We start from the raw sequence: 6,763 nt of genomic DNA on the forward strand, positions 1-6,763 counted from the left end.
TGGGCACTATGTAAATCTGGTGACTTGATATCACTTTCAGCTAACCAGGTCTATCATAAGCTCGTATCAGAGAAAGATTGGGTTTCAGCCAAGGCCAATAAGGTGTGGGGATTGCACAAGTCTAAATCATGGTGGCAGAAAACTCTTATGTGTGGTTGGCAGTCTAAACTCCCTTACCAAGGTAAGATTTTCATTTGGAGGATGTTGGTGGGAGTGTCAGAATACGCAGCGGAGATGATGACCAGATCTGGGACACGAGCAAAAACGCATGCAGAAAAAACAGCACAAGAGAGAGAGAGAAGTAGGTGTGTAACTCTGCTCTGATATACACAAGAAGATCCCGAATATGATACAAGTGTGGTATGGGGGCTAGGGGCCTATTTATATGTCCCCAGATAGGCAGTCGGCCTGCTGAAAAGACCTCCACAACTGTAGCATCAGTCGGCCAGCACTGAATGAAGCCCACGACTGTATATGCCCAGTCGGCCAGCAACACAGGGGTCCACGACTGCTGTTGGGTCAGTCGGCCAGCTACTCGGTGCTCCTGCCAACTCAGAACTGCCTCCCAAGCCACAGAAAAAATAGGAAAAAATAGGGGAAAAATGCGGGGAGTGAGGAAAAATGATAAAACACCTCATACGGGCGGGCACACCCACAACAAAGGCCCTGGTGTATAAATCTAGACAGGAGATGACTTCTAACACCCCCTCTCAGCTCCTGGCTGTGAAACCAACCACTGGGAGCTGGGGTGCCGCCTGAGCAAATCCTGAGAGAGCGACTTCGTGAAGAGGTCCACCGTACTGTCCTCCTTCGAACAGAACTCTAGCAAGATGTCATCAGCAACGATCTGTTCACGAACAAAGTGCCTCTGGATGACCATGGGTTCCTCCAGTGGAAGCCCAAACCTGCAGTGTAACCTCTGCATTCGCACAGCCTCACAAGCAGCATCACAAACAGCCCGGTACTCTGCCTTTGTTCTCGACAAGGCAAAAGATGACTGTCTCCATCCAAAAACCTGCTCTTGGGCCTGAAGTAGAGCTCCTCGTGTCAGGATCTCCTCCCCAAACTGAGTCACTCCAACCGTGGACTCCATCAATCAATCTCCCTCCTGTGTACAAGAGTCTCCGATCCTCGCAAGCCGCAGAAACCACAGGAAACGCAATCCTGCCTCCCAAAGAGACATCTGCAACCATGAGCTCAACTGCCTCATCAGGAAGCTCTCGTCCAATCTGGTGTCCATCAACCAGATCAATGAACCATACAGCTTCTGAGTCACAGAGACATCACACTGCTCACAAGGATCAACACCTGTAACGGTGCAGAAACAAGTCGTGGAAACCTGATGAAACCTATCAACCACCCCCTCTGAATCCGGAACCACAAAGCTTGGAGAAACCACCTCCTTGTGCAAGTAAGCACCTGTCACCTGCCTGGCTTTCCGAAAGGTCCCCGTGGAAAGAACATCCTCATCTACTGGAGGTTCTATGTTCCGAACACGACGAGACATCAGAGCATAAGTGACCTGTTCAGCTTCCTCTGACTGACGAACACAAGAACTACCAACATCAGTACTGGAAAGTTTCTGCCAACTGCTGCCCATCTACTGGCAAGCTATCCACCATCTGGTCCCGGAAAGCCCGCACCTGCAGCGTATCCACACTTAAGTGGCCATTACCAGACTGCCACTTATCACAAACCTGAGGACCTGGGAGAGAGAGTGCTGAAAGCCTGTAAACTCCATTCTCCACTCCGCCTTCCTAAACCACTTGGCTTGTTGCTTTGTCCCGGAGAGCAACAAAATGCTCATCAAACTCCACCTGTCGGACTTCTTCTCAGAAGACTTCTCCGATGAAGCCTTCCCTTTGCCCGAGTTACGGTCTTTCGACCGTTGGCGAGTAAAGGCCTCCGAACCTCCACCCTGAGGAGGGTTCGTGAATCGTTCCTCCTGGTCCAAGACCATGGGCACAAGCTCCTCCCATGTGATGGTGCTGAGCCTGCCATTGGTAATCAAAGAGGAGTAAAATGCTGAGTACGAAGAGGGCAAATGTGACAGCAACGTGATGGCCATGTCCTCTGATGATATCTCCTTCCCAGCCTGAAGAACTTCCTACTGAAGAGCCTGCAGCTTGTTAATATGCTCTCGCATCGTCGACGACTTTGCAGGGCTCATAACCAGCATCTGTACTTCCAAGGAAATCCTCTTCATGGGCGATACCCTGTTGTAAAGTGAGGCCAAATGCTGCCATATACCTCTGGCCAGCGTCATATGCTTTACATGATTGATTACCTGTGGTGTGCAGTTGAGGAAAATAAATGAACGAACCCTGGCGTTGACACGATCCCACATCTGTGTCTGAGCCTCCCGGTCCTTTCGGATCGACGGTAACTCCCCTTCCTCTACTTCCGGCCGTGGAACACCAACAACGACGAAATCGGCGAGGTCGTAAGACTCCAGAACAGATTCCATCATCACCTTCCATATGCCGTAGTTTCTCCCGTCCAACTGACGGTCCACCGGGAACGTGGGGAGTCTCGGGATCTTCACATGTCTTTCGGCCATCTCAAACAGATCTGCCATAGCGGGGATGTACTCTGAAAAGGGTGGGTGGGTGGGAACAAAGAAGAACTAAAACCTGCAAGTGGCTGTCAGCCCGCCTTCCTCTTGCTTCTCCTCTTCCCGAACAGTCCAAAACAGTCTACCAATCAGCCACAAAACAGTCCCCCTCTTGCTCACACAAATCCCAAGACCTATCTAGAGCCTAGGGCTCTGATACCATGTCAGAATACGCAGCGGAGATGATGACCAGATCTGGGACACGAGCAAAAACGCATGCAGAAAAAACAGCACAAGAGAGAGAGAGTAGGCGTGTAACTCTGCTCTGATATACACAAGAAGATCCCGAATATGATACAAGTGTGGTATGGGGGCTGGGGGCCTATTTATATGCCGCCAGATAGGCAGTCGACCTGTTGAAAAGACCTCCATGACTGTAGCATCAGTCGGCCAGCACTGAATGAAGCCCACGATTGCATATGCCCAGTCGGCCAGCAGCACAGGGGTCCACGACTGCTGTTGGGTCAGTCGGCCAGCTACTCAGTGCTCGTGCCAGCTCAGAACTACCTCCCAAGCCACAGAAAAAATAGGAAAAAATAGGGGAAAAATGCGGGGAGTGAGGAAAAATGATAAAACACCTCATACGGGCGGGCACACCCACAACAAAGGCCCTGGTGTATAAATCTAGACACGAGATGACTTCTAACAGGGAGGGTTACCTACACGGGATTAGCTCAGCCGTCGTAAAATTACATTGGCCTCTTGCTTCTTCTGCACGACATGCACTGAAACAGTTATGCATCTGTCCATGAGTTGTCCAGTGGCCTGTCAGATTTGGTCTTTTGTCTCTCGCGTTTGGGAGGCAGTAGAGAGGTCTACTGTTTTGGCTCATTAGTGGATATTTGGGATTTGTCCTCAAGTCATTACTTCGGACAGTCACCTTGTGATATTCCATTTCCTTAGATGGACAGGACTTTGGCATATTTGGACTACACGGAATGGGTTCATCTTTGATTCCTTGTCTGGAATACATGGGCACATTCTACGTATCCGCGGTTTGCTGCTTTGGCAGTTTTCTTCTCTTCTCTCAGCTCAGCTACTGGATGCAGATGTTATTTCGTTATGGTCTACGGCGACTCGGCTGGCTCATCTTTGATGCTTTTATCTGGGATGCTTATTTGGCTAGGAGGCTTTCTTATTAGTGTACAGGTTTGCATGGTCATGATCCTTTAGAGGATCTTTTGTGGGGGTTTTTTTGGGGCCATAGGTTCTGTGTGAGCCATGTTGTACATTTTTACATATAATATAAAACACCATTTCACGAAAAAAAGAAGAAGAGAGAAATGAAATGATATATTAACGTTTCTAAGAGGCCATAATGGCCTATGAGACCAAAACTGAGAGTACATCTGAAGTTGGTGTCTCATCAAAGAGAACAACTATATGAGACTAAAAAGTACAATAAACTGAGTCCATGTTTGAGTCCATCGACACAAATCCTTATGGCTTGAATGTTGTAGTTCCAGCAGAGGGCAAGGGGCCTTGTCTTGCATCAGTGTCGCTAGGGAGTCTGTGTGTGGTTGCCCCTTGATTGTCACAGGTAGGGCTCACAAGATGATGAAGGTAGTTGATCCAAGGTCTTCTTTCGAGTAATTCATACCACTGTCCAACATCCTCTGCAGAGGGCACCCAGCCCAGAAAGAAGAGAATGACCACCTGTTCAGAGGACTTTTTGACTTTACGGAGAATTACATTCTTCGGAATAGTGCACTTTAGTGTGGGTTTGGGCTTCTCCCACTTGGCACCCTGAAAATCCTGATGCAGCACATCATAAAGAAACTGCATGGCAGGATCCTCATGTCTTGGCTGACATCAACAGGTTTTTCATGTCTTCTTTCATTTTGAACCAGAACCACAAGTACTAATTTCTGAGAGCAAAGTATTAATATGTGACACGTGAAAAGTGGAATTATAAACTATGGGACTAGTATAAGCTTAGGGCATTAAAGGCCTCATCATGGACACTCGAAAAAATGCAAAAAAGCAAGCAGATAAGTCCATGATAAAGTCCAAGCCACCATGCTCCTATACATCATCAAAAGGCTGAGTCTTTTTAGACTACCTATATTAGCATCCTCAAACAGTTGGTATTAGATTGCTAAAGGTAACTTATGCATGTTTTTTTTAACTTGTGTTCTGTGCATGCTATCCAGGTGGTCAATACAATGCATGCTATGTGTGCGTGAAAACGGAAACTTGGTTATCTTTTTCCTTCATGTAGTGTGTTGTCTTTGTATTTGCAGAATAGTATTGGCACTTTGTGCTTCAAGTTCTCATGTGATTCCTTCTGATGAGGGCAACAATAGAGTTGCCGGAAGTATCCTTTTGTTTGCATGAGTGTGAGAGTTGTGCCTATGAGATTGTTTAGTTTTAACCTTCCAACCTTAACTTTTGAAAGACCTTGTTGACTCAAAAGGTTGTGTGGTCTACACTTTCGGATTCAATACAGAGGATATGGATGCATTTGATGTCTGTGAGAAGTTGTGGAACTTGTGCATGACTAGTTAACAGGCTTCATGGACGATACATGAGATGGCAGTGATCAAAGTTGATGTTTCACACTTGTCTTGGAGAGCTATTTGTTACCCAACCTCACACTATTGAAAGGTTTTTTTAATTACTTGCTCATTCCACCCAACCATAATCCTTTAGCACTCCCTTTGTAATAGCTCTTCTTGAGCCAAGTCAAGGCATGCTTCTGCTAACATTTGGTCTCAATTTTTTCTGTGCTGAAGACACCACCTACTTTGGCATGATCATAGTCATTAAAGAATGAGGAAAGTGTTGTATTTGTTGTAGAGTCATGCAAGCAACCCCTTGATTCAGAGCAGAGTGGAACTCAGGCAATGCTGTTAGATAACAGATCACAGCTTTGTATACTACCGACTTAGGCTTCTACTAAAGAGTAGCCTATCTTCAAGCATGGTTGCTTAGTATTGCTTCTTACATGAAAGAATAGTAATGATTGATGTATAAATATGGGTGTGCATAAGTGTAACATGCAAGGTACTTTAGACTTGCTTTGTGCAAACGATAACATTTCAAATCTGAGAGAGGAGAGTACACAGGATTGGGTCCCAAATCCAAAAAACAAAAAAACCCACCTCACCTGTAAGTGTATTTGCTTTGTATTGCTGAGATGAATGATAAACTGTCTCAGATCGAAAACCAGCCAATACCGTTGCCTTAGACTTGCAGATTCCCCTTACAAAGGACTGATCTCGTCTCCCTTCTCTATTGATCTGGATTCTTTCATGGGTGTCTTCGAATCCAGTGCAGTGGAGGAGGATGAGACTACAATTCAGGCAGCAGTTTCCGTGACTGTCACTTCAGTAGTGGATCTACTGGTGATTGAGCCATTGGATTTAGAGCACAGCCTGCAAATGAACGACATCAGAAGTGGAATAAAGGTGCATTCAGTGTTCCAAGTAAAGAAATGCTTCTAAGGTCAGTTTACTGATTATGACAGCTTGTCCTTTTCTTGTACTTTCATTCTCTTGCAACAACGATACAAGTAAATACACTGGCAACGGTGGGGTCCCTTTGAGTGTGATTGGGATACAATATCGTGTACATTTTTTTCCTCTTTGTCTGCTCCAACACAGGGTCGCATCATCCATTGCCACATACATCACCAACTAGTTGACAGAGGTATCTACGATGCTAACCTAGTCTACAATTTGTCTCCCTTTTGAAGGTCTTTGAAGTTTGCCACTAGAGCCTGTGCATAAGTCTACCTCAAGGGTGACATGACCCCAGTTGAACTACACTCCTTCAATTCAAACCAACATGTGACTTGGCATAATTGTGGCAACACACACATCCATTCCTGCATCCTTTGACCTTAAGCCAATTGTAAAGGTGACCAACCAATGTACTTACATACAATAATTTTACAAACTCAAAGTCCTACTTTCCTCTCTCAATAAGTAGCCACAATAATCTATCTCTAATAATCGGATAGCACAGGAATCTATAGGAAAAATGAAATTGGAGTTCAAATGGGCCTTTGTCTAAAGACATAAAAGTCTCCATCTAGCACATTTACTTCATCACTGTTATCCTTATTAACAAAGCAAGGATTCAATCAATTCAACTCACAGGAACTCATCTTGTGAAGAATATTAACAATAGGTGAATACTAATCTC

At 45.6% G+C, this 6,763-nt stretch overlaps 1 long non-coding RNA gene across 1 annotated transcript; it reads left to right on the plus strand.

Annotated features, from left to right (window-relative positions):
• The first annotated feature begins 4,763 nt into the window (after positions 1-4,763).
• On the plus strand, positions 4,764-6,155 carry LOC147632576 (uncharacterized). The gene is made up of 2 exons (XR_015267167.1): positions 4,764-4,931; positions 5,013-6,155. It is a non-coding gene; the product is annotated as an uncharacterized LOC147632576 (long non-coding RNA).
• Positions 6,156-6,763: the final 608 nt, after the last annotated feature.

This window comes from Cibotium barometz, chromosome 13, assembly GCF_041138505.1.
Source record: "Cibotium barometz isolate CiBa-2024 chromosome 13, ASM4113850v1, whole genome shotgun sequence".
Taxonomy (NCBI): domain Eukaryota; kingdom Viridiplantae; phylum Streptophyta; class Polypodiopsida; order Cyatheales; family Cibotiaceae; genus Cibotium; species Cibotium barometz.